The 24,047-nt window shown below is 34.6% G+C and overlaps 1 protein-coding gene and 1 long non-coding RNA gene across 6 annotated transcripts in view; one reads left to right on the forward strand and one right to left on the reverse strand.

The window, feature by feature from the left end:
• LOC126912511 (inactive rhomboid protein 1) overlaps positions 1 to 24,047 on the reverse strand; it is a 190,451-nt gene that overhangs the window by 86,334 nt on the left and 80,070 nt on the right. The window lies entirely within an intron of this gene.
• Positions 6,098 to 6,470, forward strand: LOC126912524 (uncharacterized). Its single transcript, XR_007707243.1, has 2 exons — positions 6,098 to 6,263; positions 6,405 to 6,470. It is a non-coding gene; the product is annotated as an uncharacterized LOC126912524 (long non-coding RNA).

Below are 24,047 nucleotides of genomic sequence, written 5' to 3' on the forward strand. Positions count from 1 at the left end.
ACCTCAATGAATATTTTAAATTGAAACGATATAAATAGTCTAATCATGTGGAAATCTTATTGGGACTAAAGTATCGATAAGATTTATTATAAACTAAAGTTTTATAAAAAAAATATAAACTTGACAATATTCTTCTTAACAAGGAATAAACGACCTTAACAGAGCAAAAACACGTATCAATGTCGAAAAAAAAAATATTTTAAAACAAAACAATTATAACTGTATTCTAATTTTCAAACAAAAGAACACAACATAGAAAATGTAACGAATTAATATTTAAATTTGGAACGAAATAAAGATAAGGACACACTAAAAGATATCGGTCGAACAATGTCGACCAATCAGATAAGTCGAAAGCAATTAAAACTGTCTCTGAACTTTGTCCTTAGCGGCAGTGCTAAATGGTACACCGAAGTCGATTCAATATACCTTTTTATAGTCTACTACTACATAGTAAAAAGAGGTTCAATATGATTCCTACTAGACCTAAGTACAAAATATTGTTAATTGCATTGTATTTATATTCTAACTGTGTTAATATTGTGAATGTGGTGCTTGTCTGTAATTAACATAAGCATAAATGATCTTATGTCCTCATCTTGTTTTTTTATTAATGATGGTGTTTATTCTATTGATATGCCTTAGTAGTAATCAATAAATTAATTTCTTCTAAAAAATATAGAGAAAATTTATATCCGAATACAACATAGATTTTTATTTTATTTCTACTAGTCGTTGGTAACGTACAGACATTAAACAAATCATAATCATGGTTAAATAACCCAATTACGTAGACTGTTCAAAGATTCATAGGCAATGTGTTGTAAAAATAAATCTATACTTTACATAACTTTATCAATGGACTCACAAGGTCACCTCTAAGAAAGTTCTTATAAACAGAACAAATACAAAACCTACACTAGTCACTAGCCACACAACAAACGATTTTTCACACTAAAAGAGTCGAATTTTCAACTAACGTCAATCGAAGTTTGTCATTACCAAACTTAGAGTTGACCTAGAAACTGGTACACTTACGTACGTTCCGAAGTTTTTCAATAAGAACCTTCAAAAAGGTAGACAAAATGGCCAAGTTTGTTTACTGCGTCCTTCACATGGTGTTACTTGTTATAAGGGTGTTAAGGACATTTAACACATTTCACGTTATAACTCAATCGCTATGTGAGTTAATAAAGAAGCAGTACCCTTTGTTTTGAAGGGGAGAATCATCCAATGACTTCTCCCGCTTTGGGCAAGGCGAGAAGGAGAGTCAGATTCTTACTGACTAAAAACCACCCCGTTCCTACTCCTGCTTTTCGAGCTGGAGCCCCAGTATACCCGCAAGGTAGTCCGCAGCTCCGGTTCGCTTAGTATGAGATTATTTTACGTTACGAGAGCGCGTTCGGCGCTCTGATTAGTTAGTTCATTCGAGCTAGCCAATCAAAACGCCGAACGCGCTCTCGTTTCGTCTTCGTTCGACGTAAAGCAAACTCGTACAAAGGGTCAGATGTGAGTTGATGAATTTAACGTTTTTGTTTTAGTCTAAATAAAGTTTGTATGTAAATGTGAAATTATGTATCTAAACTTATTTTTCTTTCAAAACTAGACAGTTCAAATTGTAGAAGAATTAATGCAAAAATATATTCCATGTTTACCTAATATTAACAAGTGTACCATATACCTACGAGCTAGCTACGTGCAAACATAAAGTGACGTTATTATGTCGTAGAATATAAAAGTCGGTACATTTCCACCATAAAGTATTAACCTAAATAACATAAGTGTGTGCCCTTCCAGAAAGTTCGAGAGAGTTCGAAGCTAGAGAGGGCTCCGTCAAACTTGCCCCTAACAAGATGTCACGTTACCGAAAGCTCATTTGATAACGCTATGAAAATTTTATTCCAAGATCACGATGGCAAATTCATTATCGTTTTTATTCGAAAAGGTGATATCAATCTAATTGAATTTTAAATGCCTTTGGAGTTTTGTTCAATAACCTGATAGAGTCGATGCGATAAAATTATAAAAAGTTGACTAAATACATGATGTTTTCCCATTGTTTTCATATAATTTAAATTATTAAACTTAACATAGAAAAAAATATTTTTCCACAGCTTATGAATCCCATTTTTGTAAAAACAGGGATATTCCATTTTATTATAAAGAACTTCTAAACCACTTAAGTCATTATACATTCCTTACCCTACAGTGAAAGTACCAACAACTAACCCAAACACTCACTAACATCACAAAAAAAAACAAATAAACAAAAGAAAAGAACACAAAAATCATTCACACAAAACAGCGCATTTATAACCAACAGATCGCATGACCATCCCCTATCGTGGCTGGAGATCGGGCTCTTAATTAAGAAAGTCAAGCGTCCGGATGGTTGCTTACCCCTCGTCTTATCGCAGCACACTTTAATTGGAGTGACGTCACCCAGAACACACTATATTCATTGATGAATTATATTTTACCGTTATCCAATTTGTCGTTTTTGTTGGTAATGAGTTATTCGATTGCTTTGTGTACTGTAGATGTCATGTAGGTGGTGTTTTATTATAACTTTCGTGAGACATACTAAATTAATTATTATGATATTGGCTTACTTAGGTAACTGTTTGACGAGGCACTCGACTAGTTTCAAGCCATACTATGGGCTCATATTTATGAGAGGCATTCAACACACGACGCGGCGATTGTCGCGTTACGCTACTGCTCGCCGATAACATAATAATTAATTTAGATAGTGTTTGTTACAATGGAAGTTATCAAATTTTTTGTAAGATGTCTGTCACTAAACTACATGGTGGTGGTATTTATTTTTAGAGCATACTTTACCGAAGTCGTATTTTGTATCGTAGTCTTAATAAAAGAAAAAAATATATAAATATGTCCTTTAACTTAATATTCAGTGACACGTGTATAAATACCAAAAAGCTAGGCAAAAATACTAGCCAAAAACATTCATTCTATTTTTGTCCGCTCGCCAGTAAGTAAGCAACGAATTTATGAAAAACTATCTCTATGCTAAAGAACTTGCGAGATATAATCGTACCGTAACAAAGAAACCTTTCGAGCTATCTAAAATAGTTATCTAACTTTTACAATAAAACATCTTTCGTGTGCCCCAAGAAGTCCTTACAAATCTTATTCTCACTTCCAAATCGATTGTCCAACTTATCTGGTAGAAAAAAAATACTTTTCTTAAAGAACATTGTACCTAGTTATAATTGGCAAACCGAGACCTGTGTGAAAATTACAAGACGTCTCAGACTAGAGTAATAAATTCTAGAACTTTCCACTGGATTATTCTTAAGCCCGGACTTCAAGTAACATGGCATTTATTTCTATAAGAACTAACGTCGAAGATTCTAGATTCCTTCCAACTAGTAAAGCACTTTGATCCTTAAGCCGCAGGCTCTAAGTTTAATTTATGTTACAATTTTACTTACATTTTAATCTCGAACATGTTTTTAAGAGACTCGTGACTTTTTCATCGTGATACTTTAAAAATGGTTCGTTAGTTGAAAATGTTATCACATTTGTGAATTAACTGAGTTTATTATTGGATTGCTTTTTTTTACTTCTACTCTGATTAAGTAAGATAGTAAGACTGGATGATGGAGAAAAGTTAAGATGAGTAATAAATAGCTTTTACTACCTATACACCTACTTATACTTATATTCTTCTATACTGATATTAACATCATCAACATCCTATAATTGACCACTGCTGACTAAGACGAAAGGCTTCTTCTCATATGGAGAAGTTTTGAAATTTGAGCATTAACCATAACGGTTGCCCATTGCGGTATTGGCTGCCCTGTGTAGATATATCGTTCTCACTATCCTACTTATATATTTACAAATATGGAAAGTACTTGCTTCAGGCTTTTGACCCTGCCGTGTGACGCAAAAGAACTTATTTTAAGTTCCTTCTAATAAGATTAGTAGTTATGTTAGTTTCTTTGTTATTCGAAGTTTCCATTCGGTAATATAAAAATTATACCTCAGAGAGAACCATTTATTACAGAATGGACTAACTCATTTATTTTCCATAGCCTCAATAATGAAGTTTTGCCCCCGAAACAAAATGCCTAACATTATCCATCATCAAAAAAGGGAGTCAGCCATTTGTCTCTGAAACGAAATTAGGGGACTTGTAAAAACTAATTGGGATACGATGCAAATGACCGCTTCAGGGCCGTTCGGACGGTCAGACGTCGCAGACTGTTTTCAATGTAAATGAAGCTAGAATACCTATTGTGAATTTATCTACTGATATTCTAAAAAAAATATACGAAACTTTCTTAATAAAAAAATGTCGGAGGCATAGGATATATTATATACCTCAGTCCTAGCTTAAAGACAGTAAACATGAGACAATTATGTAAATATCCACTTAGATATAACTGCCCGCTTAACTTGCTTGACCGATTTCAATAAATTAACGTTCATCCAATTGGGCCTAGTCACGCAATATTGGCAAAACTAGGCTGACTACAAAAAGTATTTAATAATAAAAGCAAATAGACAATTATATTGATCCTCTTTATTAGGTAAATACGACTATTCAGCAGCATTACGAATAAAACGCTGTTCGAATTTTGAATGTGAAAAAAGAACATTCTTTTTTTATGGATGTCAGCCATTTTGCAAGTTCAAAAATGGAATAACAGACATTAAAGGTGACTTGTAGTTTTAACTGCTCAATTGTGATATTGTCACGTATTTTTTTTATTGGACAAGCCCGCCACCGTCTCCTATACCGCTGCAACTCCTGTAAGCCAGGATCTACAGTAGATACAACCATGAAACATCGAAACACTGAAATCCGCGTCCTAGGGACATAAATGACTGTCTTGGATCCCGCAACGAAATAAATCAGAAGATATTATTAGAAGACAAGTAAAATAATAATGTCACCTATATAAATAAATAAAGCGAATACATAGAAAATTATTTAAAGGAATAAAAATATCGTTAAAGAATCCAAATCTTATCATCAATGCTAACCGCGCTACATAAATCTGCCCTGTATTCCTTAATCGCACAGTGCGCAATTACAAACCCATTAGAAAATAAGCAGCTATTAATTCTACTCCCGCCCACCATCCACGAAACTTACTGTAGCAAAAATACAGAAAACATTTCCATGAAAAGCAAGCAAGCAAAAAGGTAGGTACACCAGAACAAAGTCGAAACCGTTTCAACTAATTCCCTGACGACAAAATGTTTACATAAGAAGATAATGAACGGAAAATCTTACGCTACAAAGCGGAATAATAAAGTTTTTGCTAACAAAAGTTAATCCCTATAAACCGGTGGAACATGTGAAAATTCACAGTTTCACTGTTGCATCCGAGTTGGCAGCCAATAAAGTCTTGTATAGTAAGCAGTATAATATAGCCTTGTCTAGTGTTAGCGGGCGCCTCCGCACAGAAATTGGTATGAATAATGCCACAGTTCACAAAGGACAGTAGTCCGGTTTCGCTTCAAAATGGATTGTCACATCGTCCTAACGTACACTCCTGTTATAGCCAACGTTTGTGTGTATGTGTGTCCACACGTACACGGAGCAACATTAATCGGTATACACCCAACACAACTATCGCTACACAATACCTATACATGTGTGGGTAATTTTATAGTAATGTGCATAAAAACAAACGTAATAGACAAACGTCTATTACGCACACATTGATAAATACTATATTTTTTGTGCCGGTATACGTATTTTTACAATTTAATACATGGGTAAGGTTAAATATATTTACAATCGATGATATGATTCATCATTTTCACTTAATTAGCTCCTTGTACATGTCATGCAAAGCATTCCATTATATCTTAAATAAATGAAATGGTTCTATACAATGGATAGTTGAGAAACAATGCCTCTGGGTTTATTCACTAAAATATAAGCCTATCTCGTGGTTTATGTCAGTTGTCAATTATGTAAGCTATTAGTGACATACTGATTGAAAGCCACCAGAGAGCTAAGCTTTCTGACTAGAATTCTTTTTCGGATCTATAATAGAAAAAGTTATCGCAGTATTTCGTTATTTTTAAATGAAATAATGCATCTTTTTTACCCGACTGCGCCAGAAGGAGGGTTATGTTTTTCGAGTGTATGTATGTATGTATGTATGTATGTATGTATGTATGTATGTATGTATGTATGTATGTATGTATGTATGTATAATTGTTTGGCACGCTCTGCAGCCTAAACGGCTTGATGGATTTTGACTTGAGAGGTGTCGTTAGATTCGTATTTACTGTGAGAGTGACACTGGATATATCAAAATTAAAAAAAACAAAATGGCGGATTTTTGGCGCCAAATTCGAATATTTCTCACTCTCTAGCCTAAACGGCTTGACGGATTTTGACTTGAGAGGTGTCGTTAGATTCGTATTTACTGTGAGAGTGACACTGGATATATAAAAATAATAAAAAAACAAAATGGCGGATTTTTGGCGCCAAATTCGAATATTGCTCACTCTCTAGCCTGAACGACTCGATGGATTTCCGCTTTATAGGGGTCGTTTGATTCGTATTTACTGTCAGAGTGACACTAGATATATCAAAATGAAAAAATAATAAAACTAAAAATAAATAAATAAAAAAAGTAATTTAAAAAACTAAAAAACCCGACTGCGTTTCTTTATAATATTAAAATGAAAAAACCCTAAAACAAGAAAGTACCTAATCGTAAAATTTAAGCAGTCGGGACCCATTCTAGAAAGCAAGCCGTATGTGCCCTCACAAAGTCTTTATATTTAGAATGGGTCCCGACTGCTTAAATTTTACGATTAGGTACTTTCTTGTTTTAGGGTTTTTTCATTTTAATATTATAAAGAAACGCAGTCGGGTTTTTTAGTTTTTTAAATTACTTTTTTTTTAGATTAACTCTGTTAAGTTTTTTTTTTTTGTTCTAAAGACTTCTCCCGCCTTAGGGGAGACGAGAGGGAGTGTCAGTTACGGACTAAAACCACCCCGTTCCTAGTCCTGCTTTTCGAGCCGGAGCCCGGATCGGTAAACTGCTAGCCTGCAGCTCCGGGTGACTCTGTTACGTTGGAGTCAAATATTTAATTTGATTCGATTACCAAATAAGTAACTAATGTAAGTAAAAATATGTTTATCTGTACCTTCAGTATGAGTTTGTTTTGTGTTTAAAGTAATCGAAACGAGAGTGCGTTTGGCGCTTTGATTGGTTGATTTATTCGAGCCGGTCAATCGGAGCGCTGAACGCAGTCTCGTTTCGTACTAAGTTTACTGTTGGGCCATCAATTACTACAGTTTTATACATACATACATAACCTCACGCCTGTCTCCCATGGGGGTAGGAAGAGACAATGGAACGCCAATTGCTACGATTCATACACACCTCTTTCGCTTCATCAACAGTCATCAGTATTTTCAAGTTTTATCTTTATTCTAAAATATAAATGAAGCTAGAATACCTACCCGACAGTTGTAGAGAATAACGACCAAACCATTTTAGCTACGTATTATAAATAGTATCACACTAAAATACACCTAAAATGTAGATATATGTGGAACAATGTGCATTCACCAACCATTTCTCACAGCTATCTAATCTTGACCTACTGTCGAGTTGGGACTATGATTCAATGCGCCACTGAATTCATCATCTGCCGTCCAACTACATCGGCTATCTGCGAACATATTTCGGCCACGGAATTATGATACAAGTCTCTACCTATTCAAATTCCTATTCAAATTATCGGGCCTGAAATCTAGTTTGTATTATTGGATTATGTGTGTGTTATTGTTATACGAGTATATTAACTGTAAATGAATAGGAAGATATTAATCTGTATTATTGTATTACTTTAATGTATTGAAGAACCTGTACTAGATTTTCTAATTTTCGTATCGACGCTAACATTTGTACGTAACGTTATTACATAAACACATTGATCAATATTACGCCTATTTATCCCCGTGTTGCCACTGTACAATTAATACACCCAATTTTTTACCATCTGTATGTATAGGTCTTATCTAATAAGGAGTGAGCCTACTGATGGCAATAGTCAGTCAACGGAGTCTGGAATAATACTCAGTATATAGGTATGGATTCTGTAAAGTTTTCGAAAAATAGCCCAATAATACTTTGCCCGTACCGGCAACAGTCAACACGTAACATAACGTAACGCCCTATAATTCGCGAAGGAGTAATCAAAAGTGCCTATTTTTAATATAACATTCACTTTTCACCAACAATCTTACAAGCCTCAAGTAATAAGCAGTACTTAAGCCAATGTTGTCATAAACTTGTAATAAGAAAAAAATATCAACACACAAAGCAATGAGTATAGATACAAAATTGTTACAGAAAAACTATCAATAAATGGCTCATGTTTTTTATTCCCATGAAAAATAGCCCGTGGCCTTCGTAGCTTTTTGTGGTACAACGAGCCCGTTATCGTATGTCGTACACATTTTCCTTAAATCCTCATTTTTGTATCAATATTATTATCAGGGAATTGCGTGGTGTTCAATTTTTTTCCTGCTTGTATTTTTGTTTGTGTCTGTCTAGTTGTCCTTGCTAGTAATAACGTTTAATCCTCAAAGGGGTAGTGCTGGGCTAATAATAGAACCTATTATTAACCAGTTTGTTTTATGTTAAAAGTAATCGAAACGAAAGCGCGTTCAGTGTCGCTCATTTAATTAGGAATAAGAAATTATCTAAAACTGAAAAACGTCAATAACCCTTTGCCCCATCCATGATTATTGATACTGAGCTATATAGTACTATGACGATGCGCAGCTCGAGTATGCGATGTATCGACAGTAGGAAAGCCACCCATAGCACACATCCATAGCACGCATCCATAGCACACATATCTATAGCACATATCTTTCCATATATATGTCTTAGCTGAGTCCGTTTGCACCATTGTTAAGCTAATAGCTATATGTACCAATGAATATCACTGGTGGAAGCCAAACGCATCCACAGCGGCGTAACATAGTACATCACTGGTGGAAAAGCACCCATATTCGGCACTCGTTAAATACCCACCTATCTCAAATAAAACTATTTTCACATAATCGAAAACCAAAAACAAATTAAATCATTCACCAATTCAAACATCACACTAAATAAAATTAATACCAAATGATCAATCAAAATGTTAATGTTAAAACAATAGAACGATTGATATAATTGCAACTTAAACATACATTTTCATTTTAGCAAAGACTAATCCTAATTGGATAGTACATAATTAATTGTTTTCATTATGTATTCGGCTTTACGGGCGCTATATACGCGTTAAACATTATCAGTCATTCGAATTAAATATTCAGTGATTTGACTACTTAGTAGTGTAGTGGTCATTAATGGCTGTCTAGTGAGGTCAATTTCAAGGTTGGGTAAACCGGTGGTAGACTGTTGGTTTACGCCATTAGTAAGAATATTACTATATGAATGTGCGTTGAATTACGATCTGGTCAGAATCTGATTGTTATGTAGTTATCCACACTAAACACTAACATTAACACGACATTCCTTTTCTACAGACACTTTTTTTAAGGAGAAGGCGAAAGGGAGTGTCAGGCTCTTACTGACTAAAAAACTATCCCGTTCCTACTCCTGCTTTTCGAGCCGGAGCCCCGGTAAACCCGCTAAATAGTCCGCAGCTCCGGATCAGTTTCTACAGACACTTTACATTGCAATATTTATTATGACTTGGTAACATACATCAATCACATCACATCAGATCTAAATATACATCACACCCATAACGCGCAAATAGGAGTTATATCATATAACATCACTATGTATGTATGTGTATTCTATTCTAAAGCAGCTTGCACAAACATTCCTCGCTTACCCGCTGTGTCATTTCCGAACACACTGCTATACAGGGTGGAGTTAAATCGCGACAATTCGCATTTATATGGCCGTCATAAGCCTGGTTCCGTTGCTTTGTCTAGCCGTATTGCAGGGTAAGTTTACCTAACTGGGGTAAAGAGAAATGACGGGTAATGCGTTCAGTTGTACTGTTTTGTTTTGGTTGAAATGTTTTAATGGGTGTTTGTTTGGTTGCGGGAAAAATTATGGGTAATGGAGGATTTTTGTTTTGTGTGTATGTGTTTTTGACTATTGAAAGGATTTTATAGTCATATACCTGGGTTATAAATTGGTTTTAGTAGTTTACTTCAACACTACGATCGAGATTTACTCTTCTACATATATGTAGGTACTAAAAATAAATATAAAGTACATACAGGTATAGTGTTTAACGGTTTGATATTGTTTTCTTTTAAAACAAATAAAATGGGACTAGATACCAAGAACATTTTAAACTGTGGTATAGAAATAAATTGCGGTTTTTTTTCTTTCTCTATAAAACAAAGAGTTTTCAATCTGAGGCTGCTTAATTGGACGTAAAACCGACTTCACTAAAAAAGTTAAAAATAACTTTAATTTCGGAAGTCGGTGTTTCTCGGTATTATTTGTTTGCTACACCGACTTCCGAAATTAAAGTTATTTTTAACTTTTTTAGTGAAGTCGGTTTATTTTTTTGTAAAAAGTATTTTATTTCACACTTTTTAGTTGCGATACTCAGTATTGCAACTAAAAAAGTCGGTTAAAATTCTCTATCTCAATAACTACTTTATTTATTTGTATTGTCACAGTCACTTAATTAACGTTATTGTGATTTCTATGTGAGTACGAAGTTCCATTGGCCATTTCTGGTCTTCTTCATCAGTTCCACCTCTTCAAAGGTTACTTTTTGACTGTAAATGCTTCAATTCTAGATGAATATACCAAAATCACTATATAGTTCCCTATAATATTTGAGGAGTTCCCTCGATTTCTCTAAGATCCCATCATCAGATCCTAACTTGGTGACAATGGGACCACCTCAGAACTATCTACTTTCGAACAAAAAAAGAATTTTGAAAATCCGTCGACAATTGACGGAGTATTCAATGAACAAACATACAAAAAAAAAAAAAAAACATACAAACAGCCGAACATAGTACCTCCTCCTTTTTGTGAAGTCGGTAAAAACTAGATCTCAGTCTCTTGAAAATAAACCGTAAACGAAAAAAAATGCGAGCGAGACGAAATTTATCGGCTTTTACGAAAATTGTAAAGGAAAATAAATACAAAGTGGCAACACTGTGGAATTTCTAAGAAACTAATAAGTAACATCAAAATGGTTTCTTTAAATAAATGAAAATTTATGACCTGGAATTATTATTCATCTAGTATAAAATATCTACGTACTATTTTAAAGAAAAAAATAATGAATCATAATCTATTTCTCTAATATAAAATATCTCTAGGTACTATTTAAAAAAAACATAACTGCGCGGTTGGTGCGATGGCTAGGCAACAGCTAGCGGCCGTACAACGTGTAGCGGGTTCGATTCCCACACGGAGCAACTCTTTGTGTGATCCACAAATCTTTGTTTTGTGTTTAAGTGTAGTGTAGGGATAAAAAGATCAGGAAAGAACTAATGTAATGAGCTTTATTACCTAGTATAAAACACAACCAAACAAAACATTACATAAATGGATTACTACTAACAAACAGAACACAAGAATTAGTTACGAAAAACAAAAAAAGAACTACGATACGGTACCAACTTGAAAAAAAGAGACTATAAAACACTAAGAACTTATTTTAGGAGAAGTTTTTACAAATACTTGTATAATAATGCCATTTTTCTAAGCCAAACAAAGCAGTAGGGGAGTGAATTAACATACAAATAGTGGCTCGCTACACGGGTGACGTAGCCAGAGCCTTTTACTGCAATTACACTGAACGAAAAAGCAAGGAATAATATATGCTTTGTCGCCCAACCATCTATTTTATTTTTCAACATTTTGTTTTTTGTGTTCACATGACAAACTATTGTTTTGGAATGGCTTTAGTTTAATATATAATAAGTACATTAGTTATTGTGTTATAGCCCGAGTAAATGAATCGTGATCTAATGTCATGAGCCTATTAATCTGTATCAGACCGTAAGATAGGAAAGGTAAAAGCTACTTTTATTATAACTTTTGTGAGACATACTAAATTCATTATAATGTTATCGGCTTACTCACGTAACTGTTTGACGAGAAACTCGGCTAGTTTCAAGCCATGCTACAGGCTCATATTCATGAGCAGCATTCCGCGACACATGTAACATAATAATTAAGCTTCTACTAATGTAACTACATACGACTAAATAAAACTAAGATATCTACAATTATCTAAATATAGGTATAATAAACTTTACATGAATATAACCTTCCCTTGAACTAAAATATTTTCTCAAACATCTGATAAAAATAACTTAAACAACAATAAGTAGTCGGAAACATTTGAGTTCTGCCCTTTTTGGGGCACAACGACGTTATTTCGGACAAAGGTGAAACTTCGTCCCGAGATTTCGAGGCTTATCACAAGGCACTTATGTTAGGAACTAATATAGAAAGTTTTTTTTTATATATTTCCAACAAAAATTGTACGAAAACATTTTCTCATAACCGTCCTTTTAGTCTAGTTTGGTAAAATTGTCTCGCTTTTGTTGTATATAACGAAGAATAGGTATATCATTAGTGACGATTAGGTTCATTGACCTTGAAAAGTAAAGCATGTTTTAAGTTGATAGTGTATTTAAGAGAAGTATATTTTACAGCGAAATATATGTGATTATTTATTTATTTATTTTACACTTTATGTACATTATACAATGGTGGACTTAATGCCAATTTGGCATTCTCTAACAGTAAACTTTAGGGTGAGGCATAGAGACAACAGTAGGTGTAAAACCAAGCTTATATTGATACTTAACATATAATACATACAATAAATATTACAATATATTATATGCTTAACTCACAATGCAATGAAAACTTTTGCTATGAACTTCTAAATAGTGTACCTAACACAGCCAGCGTCTAACAGCGTCCATAAAAAGCCACACACTAAAAATAGAAACTCGCACATCGCTAAACCTTAAACGGTGGTTAGAAAACCTTCAAGAAATATACAGAGGCTCGTAAAAGAAGAGTATAAACACACATGAGAACTTTGCTCAAAGCAAAAGTGGGAGTAAGGTCAGGCCACACTATCGGCTCTCAACTTTCGCATTTAAGCATGTAATTTCTTAGAACACAAGGCTCTTTCACACTTTTATCTGAGCACCGTACCCCCTTTAGGGGTAGCGTGAATGATACTTGTAGTTTTACGTACATTCTTTTTAATACACACATTTCTGTGTCGTTAGATAAGGTGGCGTTTCGTTGGAAATTCTTTGTGAATTCTGCTTAGTGTAGAAGAATAATAATACTCGTATAGTACAGACACTAAGACAGAAGAAGGAGCGTAGAACTTATGCCAAACCCCTATCGTAACTTCAAATTTCATGATGTGTCTATACTAAATAGTTCGGAATTGGAAAACTCAACCTTATCCAGGTTAAAACACGATTCAAATATCCTTGAATACATAATAGCTTGGTTTATAATCTCGTCTAGACTCTCTGTATAATTCAGTAAGTTGAAATGATAACTGATAGTATTCCCGTTTATATCTGTAGTGAGATTGGACTGTTTTATCTGAGTGTTGTGTAGACGAGAGACTTTTATTCGATGGACTTGATTGAATTGCATCAAGAGGTAATTTATAGTCCTCTTTGTGAGTGAAATGCACGCGTATTGACAAGATTTCACGCCTTGATGCAGTTAAGTCAGGGTCTTCAATGAGTATTATTTTTTTCGTGGAATGATGTGGCAAACGATCGTACAGATCATCAGATGGTAAGTAATCAACGATGCCTATAGATATACGCTTTTTTTGTAGACGAAAATCTTCCAATGACTTCTCCCGCCTTGGGCGAGGCGAGAGGGAGTATTAGACTCTTACTGACTAAAAACCACCCCGTTCCTACTCCTGCTTTTTGAGCTGGAGCCCCGGTAAACTCGCTAGGTAGTCCGCAACTCTGGATGCCTTTCATAATCCTTAACAGAATTTTGTCGTCGACAGATAACCTAAAGCTCCTCGTCTGCAAAAGCCCTGAAGGTACATGGACTCTATTTATCTACCGTCTATCTATCTGTTTGTTTAGACAAATCACCCTCGGGACTTCACCTTTTTTTATAGATACCTATCATTTCTGATAACTGACACAAGAATTTCGTAACAAATACAAAATAAGTTTCCAAAATGCTCTTGGGGTTTAGGTCGCAAATCTTCTGATTAGTCTATTTTTTTTTTCATACAAACCTAAGTAAAAAATGTATTTATGCGTCAGATAAGTAGCAGAATGATAAAATTAAACCGATACATGAAGTAACAAAGTTTTTGAAGGAAATTGATAATATACTATAATAGTTTAGATACATTTCAAGGTTTAGTTGCGTTTTTGTAACTGAGCATGGTTATATAATGTTTATAATAGTCATTTAAACATTGCTCCACACTGCGATTTTCTCCTATATCGAGGATGCGTTTACAAATATACAATTTCACTTACACATGACACCAGAACCGAAACAACAATTTGCGGATCACACAAAGAGTTGTTCCATGCGAGAATTAAAACCCGTTATACGTTGCGCGACAGCCAACCACAGCGCCAGCCGCGCCAACAAAATTATGCTCTAGAAAGTAAATACCTCAGTAAATTCCCTTTTGAAGATCACAAAGCGCCAACACCGGCACCGTTTACCGGTCTATTCTCTGCTCTGTCATCTACAAAACTAAACTAAAGTTGGAAGGAGTTTTCTATAATCAGTTTATGCTGCGTCAGGTAAAACGAAGCGGAGAGGTGTTCCGTTGTCGCCCAAACTCTTCTAGTTAAAACTTCAAAACGTTGCAAAGAACGCTCCCGTTTTAAACTTTGATTGTCTATTACAAACCTGTCCATTTGTTTTTAACGAAACCAATATTGGTTGTGAAGTGACGTTAAAGGATATTAATCACAGTTTTCGGGTCTTCTGTATCCTTAGTATGAATTTGCTTTACGTAAAGTAATCGAAACGACAGCGCGTTCGGCGCTCTGATTGGTTAGTTTATTCGAGCCGGCCAATCAGAGCGCCGAATGCGCTCTCGTTTCGATTACTTACTTTAAACGGAAAGTAAACTCATACTAAGGATACTGTTCAATATTTTGAGGGCAATTGACATCGTTTGGAAATTGTTTCTGTTTTTGTTCTATGTTCAAATCATTTTGTGTTTGATTTAAGCATTTTTTATAATTAAATACATACATTTACGTCAGTTTTGGTAGAGAAGCAGAAGGGTAATGCCACAAATTCAACATTATTCTTTCGCTTCCTCCACATTCATTAATCTCTTCACGCTCGCTAGCCGGTTGTGGGTACTTTTAATTTGACCCATTTTAACACGTCACCAATTTGGTCGACATACGTCCGCCTCGGGTGCCTTCTGTCACCGTTTTCACTCGATGCAAACCTTTCGTATATTTATTTAAATCGTTCTATCCAAATATATATGGCACCATATAATTTTTCTACTTTTTAATAGCGTAATGAGTCCTGTTTTTGTACCAAATAATTGTTTTTAGTATTCGTACCAATACGAAAAGAAAATGTTAAATAACTAACTATCAGCGCGGTAATAAAATCAATTGCCTAGACACGTCAGAACCTAATTGAAACCTCGAAATAGTTAATCAAGTATTGTTTTGTGACAATTATTCCTAGCCTTTTCAGAATTACTGTGAAGTATTTTACGAAGCGAGTTCTATTTATAGCGCAGACTAATAAACAACCAACCCAAATTATTTAGATGAAATATTATCGGAAAGGGTGATTAATTTTAGACACTACTTAACCTTCAACCTATATAAAGAACTACGTAATATTTCGAAGATAATAGTCAAATACTCAAACAATTTTAAGAAGCTTAAGAATAGTGTTGTCACTACAAATCTATAATATAAAAATAAGTCGGGTTTTCCTTCCTGACGCTATAACTCCAGAACGCACGAACCGATTTCCACGGTTTTGCATTCGTTGGAAAGGTCTCGGGCTCCGTGAGGTTTATAGCAAAGAAAATTCAGGAAAAATTCAAGAGAAAAGCAGGAAAACAGGGATAATCATTGCTGGCGAAACGGAGTTCGCCTGGTTTGCTAGTTCTTTATAAAAAACAGAGATAGAAAGATATTTAAGTTCAACTCAAAATTGAGTAACGTTTACGACACATACATGAAATCTCTATATAAAAAAAAAATCCTTAAGAATTTCCCCGTCACGTTACTTAAACGGGCAATAGAGAACTATACGCCATTTTTATTCCTTTGCAAAATACAAAAGAGATGTCAGAAATAAAGTTACATGGACGTCCGTAGCGTTGCCTTGAAAATTTTATGTTCCAAAATTCTAGCCAGCCAGTCCCCCGAGGGGTTGGGGATTGGGGGGTAGGTGGGCGAGAGGCCCATTGCTATCCAGGACCTACATTTATGAATACATAATGACAATTACATTTACAAAATAGGACTTTGATATTCTTACTCTTTGTATTGTCCCGCCGAGGTGAGCTCCAAATGGTTGTATGACCCTTTTATTTTTATATCTGTTGAGTTTTGTCCTTATCGCGTACACAGCTGAGTCTATTACATAGTTGTACATGTGTGTGTGTGTGTGCGTGACGGCTTTCCCAGAACAATAACAGTTTTTAGGTCATATGGAGTTTGTGAAATATGAGGAGCTCGGAATGTGTTATTGTTTTAATATGGAATTTAACTTTTTAATTTAATTTTCATGTATCGACTACAATGTATATTTATCAAGTTAATATTTTTAATGACTGAAAACGTGCAAAATGTAATGCAAAGATGTATTTGTGGGTAGATCTCTAAGTACAGCTTCGGTGGCCGAGTGGTTGTAAGTGCGATTACCGGTGTCTCGGGTTCGATTCCTGAGCCAGGCAAAGTATTGCTGGGCTTTTTTTGAAAATTTCTCAGTAGTAGCCCAAAGCCTGTAAATGTGCCCGGTATATGGCAATAAGCACATAGGACTTACAGCATAAATTGTTAAAAATGGGTGTACATTGTACACTGTCATAATGTGTACCTCTGCCTACCCCTTCGGGTATAGAAGGCGTGACGATCCAAATACTCAAAAAACCATTTCCGTAAAAAAAATCCTTAACATTTCGTGAAATATAATCACTCCCTAAACGGTCTTGTCAGGCCGCAATTTGCAAAAGCTGTTTGCGAAAAAAAAAACAAATTAAAATTACACCAAAGCTTTCCCATTATAACGTTTAACTTTGAAAAATCGCGAGCTGATGCCTTTTGACAGCTTGCAAGATTACTTAAGAAAAGGACAGTGTCAACTTGTGTTTTTTATCTTATTTCCTTTTAATTTTGTTGATTGTTTAACCAACTCTATTTATTTATTTAGTAGTAAAAGAAATGCATAATTTCACAGCTTAAGCCAATACATTATACAGTCAAAATGATATATTGACAACAGAAAAAAAAATCAATAATTTTAATTAAGTACTTAAAACTAATTCATCAGCAATCCATCTTCTCACAAAATCCTAAACATTCACGACATATATTCTTCCATCCCGATGCAAAGAAATCATACTCTGGTGCGGACGTCAGGAGAGCATTGATCATTGATTTTTATTATATACCTTATTGCATTTAAAGAAAATTCATTTCAGATTGAGCGAACTACACTTCATAGTTCCTTCCACTTCACAAAAAAAGATTTCCTTAAATGAACTAGTAATAAAAAGTAACCACATCAAACCAACTCCTAATCTCAACTATATAATAAAAAACCCATAACAACTCAAAAACCTAGCAACCTAATTACGAAACGCAAACATTAAACCTGAAACCACAGGGTTAACGTTAACGTTATGACGTCACTATGTTCACGTGTTTGTATATAAAGCATGCACATAAAGCCATATACTCGCTGAAGGCCATTTGTCTTTTCAGAGTCTATTGAAGCGTTAAAACAAAGACTCCAAGATGAGAGATAAATTCTATACGGAGAAAGACAAAAGGATCTCTATAAATCCAATTACTTTTTTCTAGTTTAGTAGTGCAGTTGCACATTTCGATTTAATTGTGATCTCCGTAGTTTTCTTGGTATAAAAGAAGATTAAACCCATTTTTAATAAATGAAATGAGAGTATAATACCACAGAAATGTTATCTCAGATATTATCCGTTTTAAAAAATACGTTGCTCCACATGAATATTTTCTCCTGTGATGTGGGCACCCACATCACAGGAGGTCTACAAACATACGATTTCGCATGCACATGACACCTAGACCCGGAACAACAATTTGTGGATCACACAAAGAGTTGCTCCGTGCGGGAGTCAAAATCGTTACACGTTGCACGGCAACCAGTTGCCCAGCCACCACCACAGCCCAGTAATATTCTTATGTAACAGGCTTATGCATTACGTAATATTAAAGTAGGAAATACAGTATTAAAATGGACATTAACATTTCATATTTAAAAGCCGCCAGTATCAACGTAACCGCAAATAAAAGATCTTCAGAGTTCCCAACAAAATTACGGGCACAATCGCAGAAAAATCATTAACTTGATTCTGACAAATATATACAATCTCCCACCGAGCTGCGATCCAATTTGCATCGCAGCCTACAGACAATTATTACTCCCTCTCATTGGAAAACCATTGGAGTCGCCATTTTAATTTTAAACTTCCATTGAACCACAGATAAATAAGCTGTCTTTTTCGATTTGTGTTGTCCGTCGAAATAAAGAAAATTTTAATTAAATACCGGAGGCAAAGATATCACACTTGACTTTAATTGAATTCTTTATAACTAAAAGTATTTTATTTTAAAACGGACGATTTGAAAGCAATCTCTTGAACACAACTTTTACAGCGTAATGATCCGTGCCTGTAACTTTTCAAGGAGCGCACTCAAATATTTACGATGATCCGAAACCTTCGTTTGATATAAGTATGCATTGTGTTTTTATGTCCATTATAAAAAAAATACATTATTGTAGCAAAAACAATAGAATTCAGATTTAAAGACATTTAAATATATTAGTGTTTATGCATTTTCATGATATCTCCACTGAATGCATGTCTATCAAAGGGTAGGTAAAGAAAGTTATGCTATGTATTCAATCTGTACGAAACTAGATTGCGTTCGGAGCTCTGATTGGTTGATTTTTCGCACCGGCCAATCAGAACACCGAACGCGCTCTCGCTTCATTTTCATTCAACGTAAAACAAACTCGTACTAAGTCTTACTGGCCCGTCAACACAATAACCCATTCAAAAAGATTCCCAAACAAGAAACTATTCCACAAAACCGTTTCTAAGTCAAGTCAAAAAGTCCAAACATATTCTCAAACTTCAACAACAACCAACAAAAAGTTACCGCATCTAAAATACAGCAAAATTTCTGTTATGCAGTCTCGACGTGGACCAACGCATTGGACAGCGTGCAAGCTTGCAAGCTGGGATCGTTAGATTAGCGAATGCGTCTGGCCGTCTGCCTAACTCGCAGACAACTGCATAATAAACAATATGTTATGGGTATAATGTTTAACCATGGTACTGTGTGCTGCGAGACAATTATTTGAATAATTTGTGGATTATACTAAGTTTAGCTTTCTTTGTTTGGAAGTATGCTGTCGTGTGATTAATGTTTGGTTGAGAATTTGGTAGTAAAATTCTAAGTAATATAATTCAAGTATTCAAGTAGTATAATACATATTTATCTGAAGCCACGATTTTGTGTTAATTATAACTGAAAATTATTTGAGCGTCTCGTTGGGCGAGTGAGTGGACTCAGTGGTGGTTCGAGAGAAATATTACAGGGCTCTTTACGAGTTTTCAAAAAATTTCTTAGTAGTAGTACAAAGTATGGAATTGTGTCCATTATATGGCAATATGCTGATCCCCTATTACATGGGACCTACAAGACAAGTAGTCAAAGGAGGTGTACACTGTTCACTATATAATAGCATTACGTGCCGTGATGTGCACTTCTGCCCACCTCTTCGGGGATAAACCTATAACACAACGAATCAATAGTTAAAAATACTACATCTTCCTTTACATAACTATTTGAAAACAAAAAAAAAGAAAAAACATACAGAAAATAAAAAACAAGTTTCTATAGCAGATGTATACGTTTGTGTTTGAACACAAAAACAAAATGTTAAAAGAATTTCCTTGCGCAAAACGGCAATGTTTTAATAGATAAAAAAAAAGAGAAACAAACTATATAAAATTGGAAAGCCGGTCGGCCATGTTAGGTTTAACAAGCTCGCTTTAAATAAAACTGAACTAAATTCATAAAACAAAATATTTACTCCTAGTTTTGGTTCGTCTGTGGTCAGTTAAAACGTACTTCGTGTCCACAAAGATCGTAAAATTAAATATTTAATACTGTAAAATCGTATTTTTAATGCGTTTTATCGCGTAGCCTTATCGTAAACGCACAGTTTTATTTTAGCATAAGTTTTATGTGAAAATATATAAAAGTAACCTAAAATACTGACTCGTTTGTGTAATGGTGTTGGAAGGCAGTGCTAAACACGAAGCATTGGATTTTATATTAGGAACGATATTCTCAGTATATAGTTCTCAGCAGCACTATATTGTCGAGTGGAATGAATTTCATAATGGAGCATGACGGGGTATGAAAACTAAAAATATATTTAGTTTTTTTCTCATGTAAGATAACAATACTTAGATAAAACGAATCAAACTTTAAGAGTGGGAGCAAATACGTCATTTCTACTTTACGTCTCCTCTAGATACAATTTATACGCGATATTTCAAATCGATAAAAGTATTTGTTTCCGTAAGAAAATAAAAAAGACGTATCCAATACTTTAAAATAATCTACAAGACGGACATTAAAATAAAAATTAGTCACCCTATCAGGAAATAATTTATTGCATTCTTTCTATGATGTCATAAGAAGAAACCATAATATGTTTATCCCATTATAATGTTGTTAGTCAAATTTTAAAAAGTACCGTGTATATTAATAGGGTTGACTTTCAGAAAGGACAAACCAAATATCAAAATTGAACTAAAAGCCTCGTCTTCGCAAGTCACATTAACGACAGCTCTATCTACTCGTACTGTTTGCCTAACCTAAAACTCTTAAAACCTTTTCCACTAAACGCATTCACGAAAACATCACAAAACTGTTATTTGCCAGGGTTTACGCGTCCAGAACGTCGTTACCCTTGTGACAACCCTATTATCAACATTCCCTACAATTGTTGAAATAGACCGATTCGTCCTTTTAAGCACGAACGGTATTCAGACAACATTTTTACATGCGACCCTTAGAAATGGGACTCCGCCGTATATATAAAAAGAAAAAATAGTCAGAGGGAAAAAAATTGGCAATGTAGAATATTTACTGCTATAGTGTAGAGGTCGATACATAATTTGATGGCTTCTTGTCACCTTGGGAACCTTCGAAAGAACGTAGGTGTACTGTATTTTATGTACGACATAAAAATGTCGAACGATCTTTCTCTCGATACAAAATGTAGAAGAAAATGTTAAAAGTTAAATTGAGAGGCTGGTGTAGGTGAGTAATGAAAGAATGTTTTCGTATTTCGTTACAAAATAAATTAAGAATACTATTTGAGAAAAAAATACAACCTATTTTGGTAGTTCTTATAGAACCAAACACTAAGAACGAAACTGAGTAAATCACACATCGTTTGTTTGGATGTTTGTACGTCAAACGCGCTGAAACTAGTGAACAGATTTTGATGAAATTTGGTTTACAGGCAGGGTATGAGCTGATTTTGGTGATAGGATACTTTTTATCCAACAGAAACGTAGGCAGAAGCCGCTGGCAGAAGTAAGTTAATAATAATGTTGGATTAAAAAAATCTAATGAAGTAGACTATGGTGATAGTTGAAGTTCACAAGTACCAAAATATCAATTTACTTCGACGATTAGTATTAGTAATCACTTACCAATCAAATTACTCAATCAATAAGCAGTTTGTTCATTTGTCAACCAACACTGAACAAATGTATCAGAAATTATTCCATAGATGACTCACCCGTGCCATGACTCCACTTGAGGTAATTCGAACCCCAAAAGCAATCAAATATAGGCGTGGTAGAATTACTAATTAATGGAAAATATTAGGGGCATGTTAGAATTGGGGGCATTGTGAGAAAAACAAAATGTCAATCAAATCATAATGATAATACAGATCTATTGCTGTTCTACTGTTACTAGATTATTTTCAAGCCACACAAGAGCCTATATGTTAAGTGGCATGAAAACTCTCAAGAGTTTACTTTTATTTAACGCATAATGAACCATTTTATTACAAAAAATTTCAAGAAATATTTGGAGAAATACAAAAAAATAATATATCTGCCTTCCTCATCCAACAACAGTCAGAATTTTAAGGTCCCAAAGAGACTTTTACTACTGAACGAGGCCTAGTTGTCGAACATGACGGATTATTAAACTAAAATCTATTTTATGGACTATAAAGGTCTACAATCGTTACGTGTAGTTTGGATTTATGTCAAACGTAAAAGTTTCGGAAAAAAAGAAAAGTTTTGGATACTATTATTGCTTTTTCTATTTGTTATTGTCTACCTGTTAAATACACGAGATGAAGTAATGTTATTTGTATTTCGTTTGTTTGGTAGTCTTTTTATTTTACTGTCTTAGTACAATAATCACAAGCGTTGAACAAGGTTCTATTGCAAGTTAGAACAAAATTTAAAATGGGATATTTTTTTAATGGGACAACCTCGCCACGTCCTACCAAGCCTCTGCAACTCCTGTAAGCTAGGATCTACAGTAGATACAACCATGAAAATACCGGAACGCGGCGTCCGGCGCATCTGAGGGACATGAATGAGTGCCTTGAATCCCGCAAAGATATAAATTAGAAGAAATAATTAGAGGAGAAGAAAAGAAAACGATAGTTTACTAAAGCCTTTTGTTTTCAGGGGGGAAAATCATCCAATGACTTCTCTCGCCAGGGCAAAGCGAGAGGGAGTGTCAGACTCTTACTGACTAAAAACCACCCCGTTCCTACTCCTGCTTGTTGAGCCGGAGCCCCGGTAAACCCGCTAGGTAGTCCGCAGCTCCGGATTAAGCATCAGCCCTACTGGGCCCCATCTGTGGTGGTGAAGTTTACTAAAGCCTAAAGGCACAATAATATTATGTAGGTATATATCAATTTTTTTAATCTTTCAGAAATAGTATGGCGTCAAGAATGCCTAATAATGTTTACTTCTGTCTACAACTCATTCTGTAAAATGTGTGATATAAATGTTGAATTTTCATCGTTTCATCGCCATTAACCCATCACATCAATAAAGAGACCATTAATTCAGGTATCGAACCATTTAATCAGGATTGTCCCTAATTGGTCCAATTAATTGAATTCAGCTCCAAATGTTGACTAAAAGCCCTTAAAAGCTAATTAGCTGAAAGTTTGTACTAATTGCCGAACGGAATGAGTTCCTGAAATCTAAATATTGTTTATTATTATTAGAGTTATCATTTGTTTTGTTAAAGGATTAATATGGACGTATTTTCCTTTGTCTACTAATAAAACGTGATTAAAGGAATTTTACAAAGCGTAAGGAGTTTCAAGCTCAGATTATAAAAAAGTATTTTTGAGTTTTTAGAAAATTCTCAGTTTTTTTTAAGGGGGGAAATCATCATCCATTGGCGAGAGGGAGTGTCAGACTCTTACTAACTATAAATCACCCCGTTCCTTCTCCTGCTTTTCGAGCAGGAGCCCCGGTAAACCCGCTAGATAGTTCACTTATAGCACAGATACCAGATCCAAATAGTGCTTGATGTTTGGCAATAGGCTTATCCACTATTATATGGTATCTATAACATGACTATCGAAAAGTACGTGTTGTAATGTGTAAAAACACCTTCGCCTACTCAAAAAAATGTGATATTATGATAATATATCAACTTTAAAACCGTATTTCAATAAAAATACAATGTTAGTGTCAAACACAAACGTCTATTTTATAAGTAT

The sequence above is a fragment of the Spodoptera frugiperda genome, chromosome 26 (genome assembly GCF_023101765.2).
Source record: "Spodoptera frugiperda isolate SF20-4 chromosome 26, AGI-APGP_CSIRO_Sfru_2.0, whole genome shotgun sequence".
In the NCBI taxonomy this organism is placed as follows: Eukaryota; Metazoa; Arthropoda; class Insecta; order Lepidoptera; family Noctuidae; genus Spodoptera; species Spodoptera frugiperda.